The following is a 21,514-nucleotide window of genomic DNA, read 5'->3' as shown; positions in this document are numbered from 1 at the left end:
ACTTAGCAGATTCAGAAGGATGTAGGTTGCAGTAAGTACTGGGAGATGAAGAAGCTTGAACAGGATAGAGTAGCATGGAGAGCTGCATCAAACCAGTCTCAGGGCTGAAGACAACAACAACAACAACAGCTACACTATTGATGACAAAGAGCTGGAGACAGCGTCTGCCGTAAAATATCTCAGCGTAACTATCCAGAGCGACCTTATTTGGAATGACCATATAAAACAGATGGTCGGAAAATCTGACACAAGACTCCGATTCATCTGAAGAATCTAAGGAAATGTAACTCATCCACGAAGGAAGTGGCTTATAAGGCGCTTGTTCGCCCGATTCTTGAATACTGTGCATCTATCTGGGATCCCTATCAGGTAGGGCTGATAGAGGAGATAGAGAAGATCCAAAGAGAAGCGGCGCGTTTCGTCACGAGATCGTTTAGCTGGCAATAGAGCGTTACGGAGCTGCTGAACAAACTCCACTGGCAGACGTTACAAGAGAGGCGTTATGCATACGGAGAGATTTACTATTGAAATTTCGGGACAGCTCTTTTCAGAAGGAGTCAAACAACATATTGTTCCCCCCACATACATCTCGCGTATTTACCACCAGGAGAAAATTCGAGAAATTAGAGCCAATACAGAGGATTACCGACAATCATTCGTCCCACGCACTATTCGCGAGTGGGACAGGGTTGGAGGGATCTGATAGTGGTACCGAAAGTACCCACCGCCAAACACTATTAGGTGGCTTGCAGACTATGATGTTGAATCAGATATCACAGATATCCAGTGGGGTGTGCCAAATGGGCTTACAAGCATCACAGCTGAAAATTTCCCTGAAACGTTGGCAGCTGTTTATACACTACGGGCCATTAAAATTGCTACACCAAGAAGAAATTCAGATGATAAACGGGTATTCATTGGACAAATATATTATACTACAACTGACATGTGATTACATTTTCACGCAATTTGGGTGCATAGATCCTGAGAAATCAGTACCCAGAACAACCGCCTCTGGCCGTAATAACGGCCTTGATACGGCCTGGTGAGAGATCTGGAGAATGTGCTGGCCAGGGCCGCAGTCGAAGCGGAGCGTTAAAGGAGCAACGGGGCCAGCTGCAGCACTACACAAACAGAAGAACCATAGACATGGAGATGGAAAACGAGCCCCTGACGGACTGCCAGGCGCACCAGACCGAAGATGGAACACCCAGAAGTGGGACTGTTGGGCGCGGACCGCAGAGGGAACATCCAGAGCCGCACCGGACGAAAAACGGAGCGGCAACGCTCCAACAGGTCGTGGTGAGCGGGCGCGGACCGCAGGGGGAACGCTTGGTACCCCAGACCGTAGATGAAACCCCCAGGAGCGGGTTTGGTGGGCGCGGACCGCAGAGGGAAAACCTAGAACCGCAGCGGACGGAAAACGGAGCAGCAACGCTCCAGCAGGTCGCAGGGAATGGGCGCGGAGCACAGAGGAAGCGCCTGCAGCCGTTGGTGGATGGGGAAGGCCATATGCATAAATACTGGACCAGGTCCACTCGAGGAGCAGTCTCAGGTCGCACCTGATGAAGGTTACGAGCTACGTGACCGAAATATCGTGCAAGTACAACGCTGATATCCGGCAGAACACCCGACAACCCAAGATGTCATTTTATCAAATATTGTAGATAATGTGTTTTAGATCCACGGTACGGGTATTTCAACAAACAATTTTCCAGACCACAACGACTAACAGAATGTGCTTTTGGAATAATGTGCACTAAGTAGAGCATGTTTTAGTAGCAAATAGAAACTTCATGAGAATTTGCTGATGATATTGTGACATTTACGTGTTCTACACAGCACTATCGTTGACCTACAAGGATCCCTGAGTGTCGATGAACAACATATAGAAGACGTCCAGCGTTCTATGCAAGGCATTTATCAGGCAGACCGAAAGTGTAATAGACCTTCAAATGAAGCTGTCCAAATAAGAACTTTTTTCTCACTTAATAAAAAACGATTTTCATGTATTTCTCAGCGATGCCACGTCAGCTTTAGTATCACCACTCGTTTTAAGACAATGACAGGAATAAGGAAGTAATGAAATGCGTTCTGTTCTTATGGTCTGTAATTCTGCTATCACGTCATTACATAACTTGTCCAGAATGAATTAGTTGTGACGATAGTTCAAATGGTTCAAATGCCTCTGAACACTATGGGACTTAACATCTGAGGTCATCAGTCCCATAGAACTTAGAACTACTTAAACCTAACTAACCTAAGGACATCACACACATCCATGCCCGAGGCAGGATTCGAACCTGCGACCGCAACGGTCTCTCGGTTCCAGACTGTAGCGCCTAGAACCGCTCGGCCATCCCGGCCGGCTGTGATGATAATTGTTTCGTTGGTCCCATAATGGACGTCAACTAAAAACCGCTGCTATCAAGGCTTCTGCTGATACTATTTTCTCAACAGTACTACAGAAACACAAGAGCCAGAACCAACACTGACGCTGCCACCCGCAGCCATAGCCGAATGCTACCGGCGTCACCCGACCTCAGCCGGAGTCACCCGAACGCTCCGGGGCCGTCGCGCTCAGAAACAACGACTCGCTCAGCGCTGATCTCTGCCGCCCTGCTCCGCACCATCCCCGCTCCCCCCCCCCCCCCCCCCGCCCTTCCATCTGCTTGCAGCGCCACAGTAATCATGCGCAGTTAGCAACACTGGTTTGTTTCGCCATCGCTGCTGTGCTCGCCTCGCCACGCTCCACTATAACAGTAACCTAAGCCACAACAGAGTCACAAATTAGTCGTGAAGCGGTCAGGTCATCAACGTACAGGGGTTCTGTCATTCCACTGTGTGACATTAACACTCAGGGCCTCAATATGTGGCTACTACCTGAAGGCTGGATGGGAGTACTTCAGCACAGGCACAGTCTGTTTGACCACTTCGCTGACCGCTGTATGACCTGCTTCCATAATTCTTCTTGCATTAGCCCATGGGTGATATCTTTACTGTAATTTAGCCATACCAAGTAAAGCAGCTGTGGCGCAACGTAATTGAAAGCGCACAATAACAGAAGCAAAAAAGTTCCAGTGAACATTGCAACATACACTAAGGAAAACGAAAACGATACACCCCAATGGAAGTACCTGAATGGGATGGAAATTGAATATATGATCTACATCTACACACAAACAAATGATTACAATTTCAGAAATCTTGAATGATTTATTCTAGACAAAGAGCTTCACTAACTGAGCAAGTCAATAACTCGTTGGTCTGCCTGCGGCCCTTATGCGTGCAGTTATTCGGATTGATGTTATTGGGTCTCCTCCTGAGGGATGTCCTGCCAAGTCCTATCCCACTGGCCCCTAAGGCTCCAAACGTTCTCATTTGGGGAGAGATCCGATGACCTTACCGGTCAAGGTACGTTTTTGGCAAGAATGAAGACAAGCAGTAGAAACTCTCACCATGTGCGGTTTGGCATTTTCTCGCTGAAATGTAAGTCCAGAATGGCTTTCCATCAAGTGCAACATAAAGGGACGTACAATATCGTCGATGTACCGATATGCTGTAAGAGAGCCGTGAATGAAAACCAAAGCGGTCGTGCTATGAAAAGAAATGGCACCCTGGACCATCACTCCAGGTTGTTGGGCCATATGGTAGGTGACAGCCAGTTTGGTATCACATGCCTGTCAAGGCTGTCTCGAGACAATTTTTTGCGGGTCGTCGGGGCTCAGTTTGAAGAGGACTCCAGCAATGAGCTTTCACGCCAAAGATGTATCTGGAGACGTCTCGGATACCGATGGAGTACCAATGTGACCGTCACCCACCATTCACAAAGTGTGATGGTCTAGTGTGCCTTTTCTTTTCATAGCAGGACCCCTTTGGTTGTCATCCGCTGCACCCTTACAGCACATCGGTACGTCGACGATATTCTACTCCCCTTTTTGTTGCCCTCCATAGCAAGCCAACCTGAGCTTCCATTACAGCAAGACAATGCCCTCTCGCACACGGCAACAGTTTCTACTGCATGTCTAAGTGCTTGCCAAATTCTACCCCAACCAGCAAGGTCGCCGAATCTCTCCCCAATTCAGAATGTTTTGAGCATTATAGATATTGCTTTCCACATCATCTCGGGTTCTTGTCGATCTAAAACACCAATTGGATAGAATTTGGCACGATATCGAGATGGACATCTGACATCTCTGTCAATCGATCCCAAGCCGAATAACTGCTTGCATTAGAGCCTCAATGGACCGACACATTATTGCCATGCTCAATTTGTGAAGCTCTTTATCTTGAATAAATCAGTAAGTTTTTCTGAAACTGTAATCACCTGTTCTTATATACACGTTCGTCACATCTACCAATGTCCTTTCTGTTAGGATAATTCTTGCGTGGTGGATAATTCTTTAAATTTATTGTTAGAGTGTACTTACGTATGTGTGGTTTTATGCAGCCATTGACTTTAGTATGAAGTATTGTCCTAGTCAGTACAGTTGGAATTGCAATTGAATGTCTTCTTTTAAGGCACCTCCAAATTGAGCTAAAATTCCATCTAGTACAACATTTGATATTAAAGTCAATGCTGCTGGCTTATAACAATTCATTCGCAGTTATCTGGCAGACATGACGTCTTGGGGGCCATTTTTTCTGGAACATTCTTGCTTCTATTGCCGTACACTTTAACATGTGTCTGATTCCGATCCTAATTACGACACACACGGTATACAAATTTTGCATTTGGGCCGCTCTTGGCTTGGTGCCTCAAGAGGCCGCTTGTGGTAGTACACTACACTTACATTCGAGAGGATCATGGTTCAGATCTCCTTTCGGCGATGCAAATTTACTTTCTGTGCTGTTATCGTACATCACTAGGGGCAAATGCCGGCACGGCCGATTCCCTTCACTATCTTCGGCCAGTTGGAGCATGTGATCTGTCTCTAATGACCTTCCATAGTCAAAAAGAGTGTGCTAAGAACAGCTAACCATACTTTTTTTTCCTGATTGATCAGTCCTCTTACTGGTTTGATGTGTCCCATCACTAACTCCTCTCCTGAGGAAAGTTCTTCATCTGAGTAGCACTTTGTGAAATACACTCCTGGAAATGGAAAAAAGAACACATTGACACCGGTGTGTCAGACCCACCATACTTGCTCCGGACACTGCGAGAGGGCTGTACAAGCAATGATCACACGCACGGCACAGCGGACACACCAGGAACCGTGGTGTTGGCCATCGAATGGCGCTAGCTGCGCAGCATTTGTGCACCGCTGCCGTCAGTGTCAGCCAGTTTGCCGTGGCATACGGAGCTCCATCGCAGTCTTTAACACTGCTAGCATGCCGCGACAGCGTGGTCGTGAACCGTATGTGCAGTTGACGGACTTTGAGCGAGGGCGTATAGTGGGCATGCGGGAGGCCGGGTGGACGTACCACCGAATTGCTCAACACGTGGGGCGTGAGGTCTCCACAGTACATCCATGTTGTCGCCAGTGGTCGGCGGAAGGTGCACGTGCCCGTCGACCTGGGACCGGACCGCAGCGACACACGGATGCACGCCAAGACCGTAGGATCCTACGCAGTGCCGTAGGGGACCGCACCGCCACTTCCCAGCAAATTAGGGACACTGTTGCTCCTGGGGTATCGGCGAGGACCATTCGCAACCGTCTCCATGAAGCTGGGCTACGGTCCCGCATACCGTTAGGCCGTCTTCCGCTCACGCCCCAACATCGTGCAGCCCGCCTCCAGTGGTGTCGCGACAGGCGTGAATGGAGGGACGAATGGAGACGTGTCGTCTTCAGCGATGAGAGTCGCTTCTGCCTTGGTGCCAATGATGGTCGTATGCGTGTTTGGCGCCGTGCAGGTGAGCGCCACAATCAGGACTGCATGCGACCGAGGCACACAGGGCCAACACCCGGCATCATGGTGTGGGGAGCGATCTCCTACACTGGCCGTACACCACTGGTGATCGTCGAGGGGACACTGAATAGTGCACGGTACATCCAAACCGTCATCGAACCCATCGTTCTACCATTCCTAGACCGGCAGGGGAACTTGCTGTTCCAACAGGACAATGCACGTCCGCATGTATCCCGTGCCACCCAACGTGCTCTAGAAGATGTAAGTCAACTACCCTGGCCAGCAAGATCTCCGGATCTGTCCCCCATTGAGCATGTTTGGGACTGGATGAAGCGTCGTCTCACGCGGTCTGCACGTCCAGCACGAACGCTGGTCCAACTGAGGCGCCAGGTGGAAATGGCACGGCAAGCCGTTGCACAGGACTACATCCAGCATCTCTACGATCGTCTCCATGGGAGAATAGCAGCCTGCATTGCTGCGAAAGGTGGATATACACTGTACTAGTGCCGACATTGTGCATGCTCTGTTGCCTGTGTCTATGGGCCTGTGGTTCTGTCAGTGTGATCATGTGATGTATCTGACCCCAGGAATGTGTCAATAAAGTTTCCCCTTCCTGGGACAATGATTTCAAGGTGTTCTTATTTCAATTTCCAGGAGTGTAGGTGCATATAACGAAAATTGTAAACTTTAACGTATTATCCATGAGCATAAGCGATATATCGATTACCAAGATGTACGTGTGAAAGAACGCTGCGAACAACTATCGCTGAGGCAGAGTGTGTGTAACGAAGAGCTTATGTTAGGTCGCGCAGTAGAAGACAGTGGTTGCTCGGAAGTAGCAGAAGCAGTCTGTTGCGATGATCCGGAGTGGACAGTCGCTTAGTAGTATTCAGTGTAATAATTTCAGTGTTGTATCTTAAAGATTTATGGAAGAAATAAGATTTGAAGTAAAATTAATTAAGAATATGCTACAGATATTACTATGAAATTTTGATGGAGAATCTTTCTATGTATTGTTACATCGATGTACAATAAGGTAATCAATGTTCATGTATTTATGCGCCTTTGGTGTGTAATGAATTTGCATGAGACCAGCTTTGTATGTAACCCCAGCTTTTTTATTGCATATTTTTGTAATTATCATTTGTTTTGTAAATGTAATTTTTATGATATGGCTTAAAAATTTAAGGTCAGTATCACAGTATAGTAAGATTTTCTAATAAAATATTACAGTCATTCTCGTCAATCATTTTCCGCCTCCCAATTCCAAATCATTTTTATTTAAATAATCCATCTCAGCCAAATATCTTGCATTTTGGCTTTTGCAGCTGTAGTTAGTTTAGTGGTGCTGAGAGCAGAGCAATGCGTTATCCAAGGCGACACCAATACGAGGTAAGAAATTTATTTCACACAGTTTATGGATCTTCGCACAGGGTACATTTTTGTACTTATTCAGTTTTACAGGGCCATAATAAGATCGAGTAGATCTGAATGTACTTACCTCTAATTTTTCATTATTGCACATATGTTTTAATTATTTTGGGTTTACTGGTATTGCTTTCTTCCTAATAGACAGACTGTTTAAAACAGGATCAGGTAAATATACAGATACACGTAATCAGATACGAAGTCAGTACACCTCTTGATATAACTGTTTGTTATACATAAACATCACACCTTATTTTAGATTTAAACGTTACACATGGCGATAACATTGTCACAATCATAACTGTTTGAGAATCTTTTGGTTCTAACATAGTGACACTCAGGTTCTGCTCTCACTTGCATAGTAGTAATTGCAGTTAGAAATTTTGGCACTACGCCTTCCACAGGTCAACGGCAAATTTTTTGCTCTGTTGTATTGTCAATCATTGTCTTGTCTTAGTGATTGTTTGTCCATTGAATTTGTTAACTGAGTATGCCGTGCAAGATAGTGAACAGTCAGTTGCGTGCTAACGTAACAAAAACTTATAATACTCGTATGTGAACTTTTAAGAACTTTGTGTTCTGCCTTACGGCAGGTCGTGTCATGGGGGAAGCCTCGTCAGAGAGGTCCACCGCATGAGCGTCTGCCTTCCACTGATGATGATGAAATGATAATGAGGACAACACAACACCCAGTCCCTGAAAAGAGAAAACCTCCGACCCAGCCGGGAATCGAACCCGGGCCCATTAACATTCCGCCACGCTGACCACTCAGCTAATGGGGCGGACATAATGTGTCAAATGCACAGGATAACTTTACTGCCATGGAAACAGATACTGATAATATTTCATTGCCCGTTGTGCAGAGTACAGCAGACAATGAACGCACATCCTTAGTGCCCAATGAAGAGATCTTCTCAAATGTGTCATTACCCAGTAATGAAATACACACTTAAAGTGTGGAAGACCTAGATTTTGAACAAATACACACAGACAGTGTCAATCGTAATACAAATGAAACTCCAACAGAGGTGACCACAGACGACACAGTTGCGCCCACAACACAAGATACGAATTTAAACACAGTAGATTCTGGACACATTACATCCGATTCGAATCCAAAGTTAAGTAATGATGTTTCTATGACTGTGAATGAAACATGTCTCTTGCAACAAAATATTCATCAGACAGTGAAGTTCAGATAGGACAGGATCCCCTCTTGATGATTCTTCAACAACTGAATAAGAGTATGAATGAAGGTTTTAAACAAATATCAGAAACAAGAAACCACAGCAAAACAGTTAACTGAGAAACAAGGCCAAGTAGCATAACGGTGAAGTGACGAGATTAAACCAGTCGCTCAGCAATGCAGTGACAGAACCACACAATTACGTGACGATATTCAAGCCACCTCACAACAAATGAATTAACGTTTTACAGAACAAGAAAAGGAACTTAATGAGTGGTTCACGCAACACATTGAAGCATGTAACACTCATTACCAGCAGGTTTCGTCAAATATTAAATATAGAATGACAGGAAGATTGTAAGAAACTTTTTGGTCAGGTTTAAACTTATTTAGATAACAACATTAATACAGTTCCCGGTGAACTTATAACAGTGCAAGATACGAACATACAGATCCAAGCCGATGTAAGTGAACGCAAAACAGAAACCAACACCCGCCTTCAAAGAAGCGTGGAAGACAAACACACACAAAATTTAGAGACCATCACAAATAGAACTGAGCAGCTAGAACGCGAAAATAATTCTGACACATTTAAATCTGACATTAAAAAACTTACAAAGTGCACACGTAAACTACAGAAACATGTTAACGCTACTGATTCCAACAGTACAGCTCAGATGCAATCCAGATGCAATCGCTCACTGAGAAATATGATGACCTGGCTACAAAAGTGGAAGCTATGGAAAATCACAATGATGCTAAATCTAATGACACTTCACCTATACCATTTAACCGTTCACAAGAATATCGATCAATGCAACACGCCATTAATCAGCTTGGCACACACAACAACAAGTTACACGAGAAAATGAGCAGTTTATATTAGGACATTGCTTCGTTTAAGAATTTCGCGACGTTCAATTAAAGGTATCGTAAGTTACAGTCAGAACTAACACAACATTTGGGCAATTCCCCTTTGGCACATAACGTTGGTAGATTACGGCGTGTCAGAGAAGTAGACACTGAACACACATCAACAAGAACTCACTTTAACAGTAGCGAACCTACACAACATATAAGACAGGATGGTTTTGACTATTAGCATTTTCCCTCAGTTCGGCAATGCATCCCTTGGACTCGATTCGACAATAACACAATTCTTTGAACATTTGGTTAAAAAAATCGGCACTTTCCAGAAACTTACAGCTAATCTGCATTAATACAAATTTGCATCTCTAAATTGCCACCATCTCCCAGAGTATCACCTTTAATAGTCAGCCGGCCGTAGTGGCCGAGCGGTTCTAGGCACTTCAGACTGGAACTGCGCGACGGTTACTGTCGCAGATTCGAGTCCTGCCTCGGGCATGGATATGTGTGATGTCCTTAGGTTAGTTAGGTTTAAGTAGTTCTAAGTTCTAGGTGACTGATGACCTCAGATGTTAAGTCTCATAGTGCTCAGAGCCATTTGAACCACTTTTTAATTGCCAAAAAGGGAAAGCATTTCCGCGTTTCGCGGGAATTCAGCATTCTGATTGTTCATTCGTTAATTTTTCTCTGGGGGTAATCAGAATAATAGTGTGAACGGAAGTAATAAGCAACCAGACCACTTCGATAACAGAGGTGATAAGCGTTTTCGTAATGACAGTAATTATCAAGGTAATTTCCAGGAGCAGCGTTATTACGGCAATAAGTTCCAGCAGCCTCATGTTCAGCAACAAAACCAACCGCTCGGATACGTATCAACAATACGCAGCGAGATGCGCTGTATCAGAACAACTATCCCAATAACAAACACAAAAATCATAATCAGAATTTTCAACGCAATTATGAAAACAGTAATTTCTTTCAAAATCAAAGTCAGTCTCAGCAACAGCCATTTGTTTTAAGTGAACCCGATGTTTACTTTCATCCGCAGCAAAACTACACCGATAGGAATTAAAAGAACAGTACAGATAGTTAAGATGCTGCAACAGGATCCCAACTGTAATTTACAGCCAAACGGAACATGACTAGAAAATACATCTGCTGCATATTCCAGCAACGTAGCACACAATTCACAACCTCTTCACACAATTAGTGAAAACATTATAACATTTGACGACATAAGAGACACGTTGCTACAAGTGAAACACCAAACGCAGAAAGCCATTTCTGATGCTGTAATCGAGATTCTAATACGAACACAATTGTTTACAGTAGTTGTTGATTCTAATTCACCTGTCTCGGTGATTAATGAAACTGCCTTTAATAATTCTTGCGCAACATTTCCACTAAGCAAAACCAAAGTAAGAGGAGCTGTTTCCGGCAAAGCAGCAAAAACATTTATTGTTTTCAGAGCAGGTATCACATTCGATTCGAAATTCTGGATTGTTTCCCTCATGACCACTGATGTAATAATAGGCATGGATTTCCTAGTTACATATGATTCGGTTACTGATTTTAAGAATTCATATTTAATGCTTAAGAAGGGCAAATAACAACTCGCTCTGGCGTTTAAAAACCCGCTTTCATCAGAAGAACAAGACATTAACGGTACGGAGCTCATTTCTGGATGCAAAAACACCATTTGGCAAACAACATTTTTTACAGATACGTATTTTCACAATAATAATGATCTACCAGATGATTTCGGCAAACTATTAATGAAGAGGTAAGTCAAAGCCGAGCTACTACAGACGACCATAGACAGTGATTATATGATACCTTACTGAACACTCTCAGGTATTCGATAACGTTTCCAGAACAATGACTGGATTTGTATATGAATTTCAAGTAAAGCCACAGGAAACATTTAAAAGTAAGCATTATTCCATTCATTTCATATAAAGACAACAGGCAAAAGAAGATCTTCAAGTGATGCTTGAACAGGACACTGCTGAGCCAGTTGTCAGCCAATCATTAACCCGTTTCACATTGTTAATAAAAAAGACGGCTCACTACGACTTGTTCTGGATTCACGCGAAGTTAATGATATCATCGCTGACACTGATCGTCCACAGATGTCAGAAGAACTGCTGCAGAAATTTCATGGTACTTCTGTATATTCGAGTTTAGACCTCAAATGTGGTTTTTGGCAGATTTAGTTGCACCCTGACTGCAGAATCTACATGGCTGTTCCTTTACTTTGGCATTGTTACTAGTTCTGTAAATTACCATTTGGATGGACGATTTCTTCCGCTGCATTCATTCGAGCCATGAATACAATACTTCCACAAGAACTGAAAGATAGAATCACAACGTATATTGACAATATTCTCATCGCTGAACCCAGTTAGTCTGAGCACAATAATATTCTTCACGCATTACTGCAAACATTTCTCAAACAAGGTTAACAGTCAGTCTCAGAAAATCTCAATTCGGTCAGGCATTAATCAAGTTTTTTGGACATATTATTCTGGCCGACGACATTGCGCCCGATTCCGAAAAAATTCAGGCTATATGTGACATCACTGTACCTACTAATAAAAAACAACTTCGCAGTTTTCTCGATCTTATAAATGCTCTTCTTAAATTCTGCTTTGGATACTCCAAGATTGTGTCAGTTGACTGGCAGAACACTGTTTGGTCATGGCATAAGCAAGCACTTTCTGAATTCACGAACCTTTAACATGCTTTACTTACAGCACCGATTTTATGACATTCAGACCCTACAAAGGATTTTTCAATTGCCACAGATAGTTCCAAGACAGCACCTGGCGCACATATTTTTCAAGAAATACAAGATGATGGTAAGACAGTAATCAGGAACATTGTATTTGCTAGTCGCATTTTATCTCCAGCAGGACCTAACTACGCCGTTACTGAATTAGAGACTTTATATGTTATCTGATCCTTTACAAAAATCGACGCTTTCTATAAGGCAGACGTACTGCGGTTTACATGGACCACACAGCGATTCAATTCTAACTTTCAGCTAAATTCACGCATGATAGCTTAGCAGGTGGAAATTATATCTCCAAGAATTTTATTTCACCGTTATACATATTCCTGGCACACACAATATTGTACCCGATGCATTATCCCGTTCTCTTTCCAGCAGACAGCAAGACGTTGCAGCCAACTTTTGTCAAACGAATTTCAGCCTGTCATATGTGCAACAAATAGCTTTTGGAAATTTTATCTCTTCTTCATTAAAGGATATAGCCAAGGAACAAGACAAAGATTGTATTTGTAAATAAATCAAACTCATTTTACATGGCAGAAATAACGCAATAATCGATACAGTTTTTAATAATACTCTGTTCCGCCGTTCTTCCCTGACAGCGAAAATAGGTTATTATACATCCCAGAAGAGTTGGTTAATAAATTAAGGGTACACGCCTCTAAGCTACGCTCATTATGGTTCCTGAAAATGTTTTATATTCTCAAGCAGAACTGCTATTTCAATAATTTGGAGGAACGTTATTTCGAGTTTTGGCAACATGTAAGTTTTATCCGAAAGCAAAATCATCCACTACATCTCACACTGCTTCACTGTATCTTATTGTTCCCATTAAATAACGCCACATGGCCGCTGTTGATATTTTTGGATTCATTCAAGGACAAACAGAGGATTTTGTTGTATTTTTGGTGCAGTTGAACTTAAGTCGAAATTTGTCACCTTTAAGCCACCACGCAAAGCAACCACCAAAATTGTAGCAGCTGCATTTACTAAAGATATTTTGCCACATGCTGGTTACGTCCATAAGGTAATTTCAAATAAAGGATCACAGTTTCGATCAGTGATTTGGACACACACATTGAGAGCTAGAAATATTTCCCCTACGTCCATATCCCAATATCATGCATCTCCCAACACCTAAGAACATTTAATGAAGGAAACTGGTAAACTTCATTGCATTTATTGCCGCAAAAAACATGCTGAATGAGACAAACACATTTCAGCGTTTCAAGATGTCGTCAGTTCCATTCCTAATGAATCAAACAATGTTATCTCCGTATCTTATTTTGAAAAACGTAGAACCATGGAACAAAACTAAAGAAATAGTATATTTTCCAAAATCACACTGATTACACCGCCATGAAATCATTGACATTGCCCTCAACAACATTAAGCCAGGAGCACAGCGCCGCAAGAAGTTACAGAGACAGATGAGTAATTTTCGCGACTTCCAAGATGGACAAAAAATATTAGTACGCACACATTATTTGTCGAATATAGGTAAAAGTCGATGGAGCAAGTTTGAACTTCTTTATCCAGGAACTTACAGGATTCGTAGTTTACCACACCTAAGTTTTGTTCATATTTGAACGTTGCGGTCAAGGAAGTCCAGAGGCAACCATCACATTTCTAACACAGAGAAATTCATCGAGTAATCTTTGTCATTTCTCCGTATTATGACGCACTAGTTAGCTTATATGTCACAAATCGACGTAACATTTATTTCATTTACATAGATTTTCTACCTTAACATTTTCTTACACTATGGCTTATGCCATTAACATGTATTACCCATTTTCAACGTCCTTGTGATGCGTTACTACGCCCTTACTTGCATTATGTTGTGTAGGATTAGGACCCTTTTTCACAATGTAATTTTTATTATTACTGTACACCCATCCTTATCATTCTTGTTCCAAACTTTGATGTGCTGGGTAATTAATCCAACTGAGATACTATGCCTTTATTGTGGGCTAAATTCGCACTTGGATCACACCGCCAATGACAATAAGTCATTAAGACAGAAGTACAGGAATATAAAACAAACAATAGGTGCACAAATAATTCCTTTCACGAACATATTTTTTTCACCAGGTCTTGCAGAAAAAAAATACAAAGATAAAACACTACTCACTACATACCTTTTTCTTTGCTTACTAACCATTTCTTTCCGCATCCCACAGGAAATAAGCAATTTGCAATGAAATACTTAGGTTAAGATTATTAATGACAATGTTAAATTTAAGGATGCTTATGATGTTTATTATGTCTTGCTATGAGGATATTTATGAAATGATGCTAATATCATGTTACTTGCTGATACTTTAAAGATTTTATGAAATGATGATTACTTTTCTATGAGATATATAATGATGATGCTATTTTATGATGTTATTTTATAATGTGTAGGTATGTACAATATTTCATGGTTCATTTGTTTAACTCATTGTGGACACTGATTAGGACTGATTTTGAGCAAAGTGACTATGTTTAATATTCTTATGCTGTTCATTTTTTTCTGATGACCTGTATATGATAATATTTTTTGTGCATCTAATATATGCCTTTCACATTTATATCTTAATATCTAATTGTACTTTACAGGTAAACAATCTTCATTACTCATTCTTATCCTCATATTGTTTACTTTAATGCAATGATATAATATGTTTCTAGTTAATAAGCCTTTCTGCGTGTCTATGTTATTTTGCCACTGTTTTAGCCTACCGATGTGATTACAAATTTTCGTCTGTAGTATTTTGTATTGACTAACGATGGATGACTGTGGATGCTTACAATTTATATTTTACAGATACAAAGGGCACTTTTTCTTACCGTAATACCATCCACATCCCAGTAGACATGTGCACACCCCAATACCTGATAATTTCCGCTACAAATATTTCCCCTTGGAAGGGCAACTATGCATTGTAGGGCTTAGCTTGGCACTTACTATTTATCACTAATGTATCTTGTTGTTAATGTTTACTATGTATGTTAGGCCTTCTGTTGCCCCTTACTAATGAAAACTTTCCCATATTATGGTCAGAAGTTGCTACATAGTGTACTATTCCATGCACTTCATTGCTATGATTTGCTACGCATTGTAGGCCTTAGTTTGCCACATATTATTTATCACTCATATATCTCATCATTATGATCTGGTATGTGTGATACACCCCATGTTGCCACTTATTACCTGTAAGTTCAAGTACCTTATTGAGTCTCCTTCAGGAATTCACTGTATACATTTGTATAATTAGATACTAGATACTGGATACTAAATGATGTAATGTTGTAAATACTACAGAACAGACTTGGATCATAGAGACAAGTTCTCACTCATAGACTACTGCCTTAGCTATAAACATTTTCTTTGTTTCCATGGTAAATTATTCAGTCTGTACCTAACTAGGAGTTTGCAAACATTTTGTGCTAAATACCATTACTTAGGAATGTAATATTAGTCATTAATTACTTATGACACAGGAGTTGTCTAGTTGTCTATGTTTTCATACTGCGCACAGCTGTGATTGTGACGTAAGATATACCAGACTGTCAGCTGCATCTTTTAGGTCATTCTTCAAATTGTTAATACTTATCATTATCAATTCTACATCTACGTCCACATATATACTCCGCTAGCCACCAAGCGGTGTGTGGCGGAGGGCACAATTCGAGTCAAAGTCATATCCCCCCCCCCCCCTCTTCCACTCGCGGATCACGCGAGGGAGAAACGACTGTCTGAACGCCTCAGTACGAGCTCTAATTTTCCTTATCTTTGAATGGTGATCATTGCACGATTTTAAAGTTGGTGGTAATAATATATGGTCTACATCCTCGGTGAAGATCGAATTTCGGAATTGAGTGAGCAGCCCCTTTCGTTTAGCGCGTCGTCTATCTGCAAGTGTATCCCACTTCAAACTTTCTATTAATCATTCCATTGTAATCCCATCTAGCCACATGACTGTGGAATAATCAGCTTATGCACACACCTGCAACGAAATGTAACAATACCAATAACAGTCTATCAACGAGATTCTTCAATATACTTTGAGATCCAATTATACATGTCATTGCATCTAGAATTGGACCTATGAGACTTTAGCGTGTCACATGGATGAGCTGTCATGGGTACTATGGTTTCCCGCAGACATTATTGCAGATGCGCGAGACCACAACACACAACTTCAGTCGACTTTACGTAATGAACTTCGAGTGAAATGAGTTATTATAGTTACACTTCTGATAATGTGGTGCAGCCACTGATTATGGACACTTAATGTGCAGAGTGCATGAACTCAGATTCATCTTAAAACGTGACTGACTTCTATCCTGATTTAGTCCTTATTTCATTCTCTTTACCTTACGTCCTTTGTTATGACATATTTTGCACCGACATTTCTAAAAATGCTCATAGCCATATGTTGTTTATGAGCCATATGCCAGGCTCTTTGGCACTGTGCTATATGTTTCAAGAATTATAGTGCAAATGAGCACTACTTGCAATGAATAATGTAAATATTGTCTTATTTTTTCAATACTACACAATATTATAATGTCACCATTTTGTATCTTCTCGATATAATTTTTCAGTAGCAAAATATTTTGTAAATTTTAGATAATATTTTGGCGGTTCCAATGTAATTGTGCACCACAGTTAGTTACTCTCTGTGAATTTTGATAATCACTCTCATCATTAGAACAACTGTATACATAGACAAATAATTTTATATACTGTTTTACTTCAATAACACTGTTTCTATTGCATATTAAGAATTTGTATGTTTGTTATGGCTACAAGCCGTGGTCAAATTCTTGTCAGGGTTGTGAAATAGGTACATATAATGATAATTGTACATTTTAATATATTATCCAAGAGGATAAGCAATATATCCATTACCAAGATGTAAGTGTGAAAGAACGCTGCGAGACAGCTATCGCTGAGGCAGAACATGTGTAACATAGAGCTTGTGTTACATCCCGCAGTAGAAGGGAGTGGTTGCTCCGGAGTAGCAGCAGCAGTATGCCAGAGGTTGGCAGTGTCTGTTGAGATGCTCTGGAGTGGGCAGTCGCTTAGTATTAAGTATTCAGTGTAATAATTTCAGTGTTGAGTCATATAGATTTGAAGTAAAATTAATTAAGAATATGCTACAAACACTGGGGCTACAACTTTGCTTCCGTCGTTTTTTTTCTCAAAGTTCAAGTCTTTATTGTGAGCATCTTACAAAAAATTTACGTTTCAAAGTTTTGGCCATAGCTGGCCACTACTTTCTCCCATCTTTCGAGCAGCATACGAATCCAGGGCGGAAGAACTTGGCGTATTTCTAGACGATCCGTGCATGGATCCAACATTGCAATTGTTCATATGACAGGAGGCACTGGGCAACCAGATCGTGTGCCATTTAACTAAAAAGTTGTTAGTCAAAGGGAAATATGTCTGGAGAATACGGCGGGTGGGGTAGGACTTCCCATTTCAACGTTTCCAGGTATGTTTTGGCGGGTTTGGCGACATGGGGTCGAGCACTGTCATGCTGCAAAATGAACTTTTCATGTATATCTTTTTACTGTGGCTGTTTGTCTTTCATTGCTCGGCTCAATCACATCAATTACTTTCTGTAGCGATCTCCTGTGATTTTTCTCGTCGGTTGCAATAGCATCGAAAGCTTTCTCTCTTTCAAAACCATTCCGGTCTTCAACGTCAAAATCACCGTTCTTGAAGCATGGAAACCATTTTCTGAAAAGTCCCGTCAATATCAGGCGCCGCATCATAAGTCTTACCCAGCTTTTTATGAGCCTCAGCCGCAGATTTCTTCACATCAAAGCAGAAAATTAAAACCTCCCCCAGATTAGGAGAATTGGGCTCGTAAGTTGACATATTCAGCAGAGAATAACTTTAAGATGCAATCAAAAATCGACTAATATTCTGATGGCGTTATGTTCTCAAATGCCTAAGCTTACTGTATGACACTTAGGACCTACGACTTGCACCATTCCTTTCCACTAAATCCGTATACTGCAAAACGACGGAAGCAACGTTGTAGACGTAATATTATTATGAAATTTTGATGAAGACTCTTTCTACGTATTGTTACATCGATCTACAGTAAGGTAATCAATATTCATATATTTATGCGCTTTTGTTGTAGAATGAATTTGAATGAGACCAGCTTTGCATGCAACCCCAGGTTTTTTTATTGCATCTTTTGTAATGATCATTTGTTTTGTAAATGTAATTTTTATGATATAGCTTAACAATTGCAAGTCAGTATCACAGTATAGTAAGATTTTCTAGTAAAATATTGCAGACATTCTCCTCAGTCTTTTCCGACTTCCAATTCCGAGTCATTTTTATTTAAACAAATTCTAAATGCATCTCACCCAAGTATCTTGCATTTTGGCTTTTGCAACTGTAGTTAGTTTAGTGGTGCTGAGAGCAGAACAGTCTGTTATCCAAGGCGACACAGTTTATCGATTTTCGCACAGGGATCACTTCTGTACTTATTCAGATTTACAGGTCCCTAGTAAGGCCGAGTAGATCTGAATGATCTGAATGTACTTACCTTTAATTTTTCATTATTGCACATATGTTTTAATTAGTTTGGGTTTACTGGTATTGCTTTCTTCAAAGTTGGCAGATTGTTTAAAACAGAGTCAAGTAAATATAGATACATGTATCAGATACGCTGTCAGCATACCAGTTGATATAACTGTTCTTTATAGACACAAACAGCATACCTTACGTTAGACTTAAGCATTTCAACTTGCAACTTACGTCCACAGTTATTTCTAGGATGTATTCCAATTTCTGTCTTCCCCTTGTGTTGTAGTGCCCTGAAAATATTCTAAGTTTGGAGTTGGCGTGGCCGCATGGGCCGTTCGGGAAGCTGCGGCCCGGCAGCAACCTCATGGTGCCAAACGTTAACTGAGCAGCGCCTTGTCCAGCCGACGCATGGCTGGGAATTCCATGGTGACGTTGTGTCGATGAAGGAGACATGCCAGGAGTGCCAAAGATGGCGGACTTCGTGAAACCCTTATGGCAGACATTTCACAGTTCGTATAGAAATTAATAGTAGCCGGATGAATCATGATACCTCGAAAAGAAACATGTTCATTACCATTATTTGCACGACGATTCTGATGGTGTATCAAATTTTCAGTATCTTTATTAGTTTAAAGTTTAGTATCTGACAATAAATTATGCAAGTAACACCCAGCAAAGAATTTCCAAAATCTAAACGTTTCATCCGATTTTGTCAATCGACGTGTCATTAGAAAGCTATTAGTGAAAACATAAATTGGTATAAATTACAGGCATGTAACTTGAATAGTACGTGAGTTATTGGAGGTCAAAGTGGCCAATTAGTATTAATCGCATCAGGCCATAAGTACTCCACAGTTACACGGAAAAACGGTAACAGCATGCTTATAAATGCCTTTGTTTATATCCGATATATACTATTCATTAAGGAATTGGTCAATTATTTAATGTGTTTTAGAAAGCACAGAGACATTAGGCTACTGGCTTACTTCTGTTCTATTTCTCAGATATATGTTTATTTAATTTGATTATGTATTTAATAATGTGTGTTAGAGCGTGTTTGTGGTCCAGCCGTAGGAATATTTATTTAATTTCAAGTTATTTGAATGTAAATCCAGTATTTCGAATGTGTTTCGTTATGTTTGTGAGTGTGCGTTGGCTTGGAGACAGGGCGGAAATGCTCTAGACAGTCACAGCGATCGTTCCAAAAAGGGCACCTGGAGAGACTGTATGGATGTGAGGAACGGGGCAGTTCTGAAGAGTGCGGCGAGAGGGACAGTACAGGAGAGAACACGGGAGAGTTCTGAACAGTACAGCGCGACAGACGCACGGTCGCGGGAAAGACTTGGAGAGTGGAGCAGTTTGTGCGTGGTCGCGGGTGAGAGAAATATTTCGTAGTGCTGACTTGTGCACTTGTGAGATATCCCTGGCTTCTGCAGTGAAGACGTGGTATGCGTTTAGAAGTGAATACCTCGCAAGCTATGTCGTTGCCCATAACTAATTACGTGAAGTAGGAATCTATTGTCTCCTGTCATTCAACTCATATTTTATTTAATTGCTGGACCATCGACACCAATAAGTGTTTCACAGTAATAAAGGGAATTCTTAAAGGTACTTATGCTATCGTACCCATCATTTAAAGTCGTTAAACTAATACCTGCAGAATTTACTTAATTGCAATATATTGTTTATAAATGTCTATTTTACGTTCAAAATTCGCAATTGCCGAGTGATAGGAACCTTCGACCATTCGATTCACGTGTATATTCCTATTGTATACTGTAGACTCAGCAATATTTGCCTTGTAATGCGGCAACTACGTATCCCAGCCCCTAGACAACGAAACCAGCCAAAAATTTCAAAATTTCAACTCTGAGCCAGAGGGTTCGTAGTTGAGGGCCACACCATTTCACTTTAATGTGAAAGCCCGCAGCCTACAGTTTTATCCTCTATATCCCCCACTGTTACTGTAGAATTTAATGCTTGATGTCTTAATACGAGGGAGGTTCAATAATTAATTTAACACTTTTTTTAAAGCAGGTTGGTTTTATTCAATATTCCAACACACCATTTTATTCCACACTCTTTTGGCTACAAAACTCTAGTTTTCAACATAATCTCCATTCAATGTGACGGCCGTATGCCACCTCACTGTGAGAGCGCTTATATGCCTGCATGGCGTTACTTGACTGGTCAACATCAGAGCAAACGTCTTGCCGTATCATTAACCTCCCTGTCATCTATCTACTGCTTCCTATGTAGTGCATCCTTCGTTGGGCCAAACCGATGGAAGTCAGAAGATCAGATATCAGGCCTGTAAGGTGATTGAGAGAGAACAATGGAATGAAGTTTTGCGATCTTCTCTCGGTGCGCAGACTTGTGTGAGGCCTTGCATTGGCATGCAGACGGACAATTTCCTGAAGGTAGAACAATACAGTTCAGAGTTGATCGTTGCATCATGAGGAAGGACATCAATTAGAATAACCACTTTAGAGTCCCCTGACCATCGCAATGACTTTGCCTGCTGAGCGTGCGACTTTGAATTATTTCTTCAGAGGAGAGGTGGTGTAGGGCACTCCATGTGAGCGGCGGCGACGGCTCCTTACCGAATCTTCCCTGCCTGCAGGAGTAGTATCTGTCTATGGCGGCCCCCCTCCCCCTGTGTATCGATCCTCCTTGTGCAGCAGCATCTCTGGCTGTGCATCAAGGTGGAGGCAGAATGCGGAGGGAGCCAATACGACGAGGGCAAGCAAACAGCTGGGTACGGCGGGCCAGGGCGACCAGCGTCATGGACTACCAGCGGCAGCTCTATTTTTCGGGTGCTTGTTTTGGTCACGGCTTTAGTGTT

At 41.6% G+C, this 21,514-nt stretch overlaps 1 protein-coding gene across 1 annotated transcript in view; it reads right to left on the bottom strand.

Moving 5' to 3' along the window:
• Positions 1-21,514, bottom strand: part of LOC124620024 (primary septum endo-1,3(4)-beta-glucanase-like) — a 145,967-nt gene that overhangs the window by 124,393 nt on the left and 60 nt on the right. The window lies entirely within an intron of this gene.

This window comes from Schistocerca americana, chromosome 6 (genome assembly GCF_021461395.2).
Source record: "Schistocerca americana isolate TAMUIC-IGC-003095 chromosome 6, iqSchAmer2.1, whole genome shotgun sequence".
Taxonomy (NCBI): domain Eukaryota; kingdom Metazoa; phylum Arthropoda; class Insecta; order Orthoptera; family Acrididae; genus Schistocerca; species Schistocerca americana.
The sequence above is the reverse complement of the archived record's forward strand: the minus strand, read 5'-3'. Positions and strand labels throughout refer to the sequence as shown.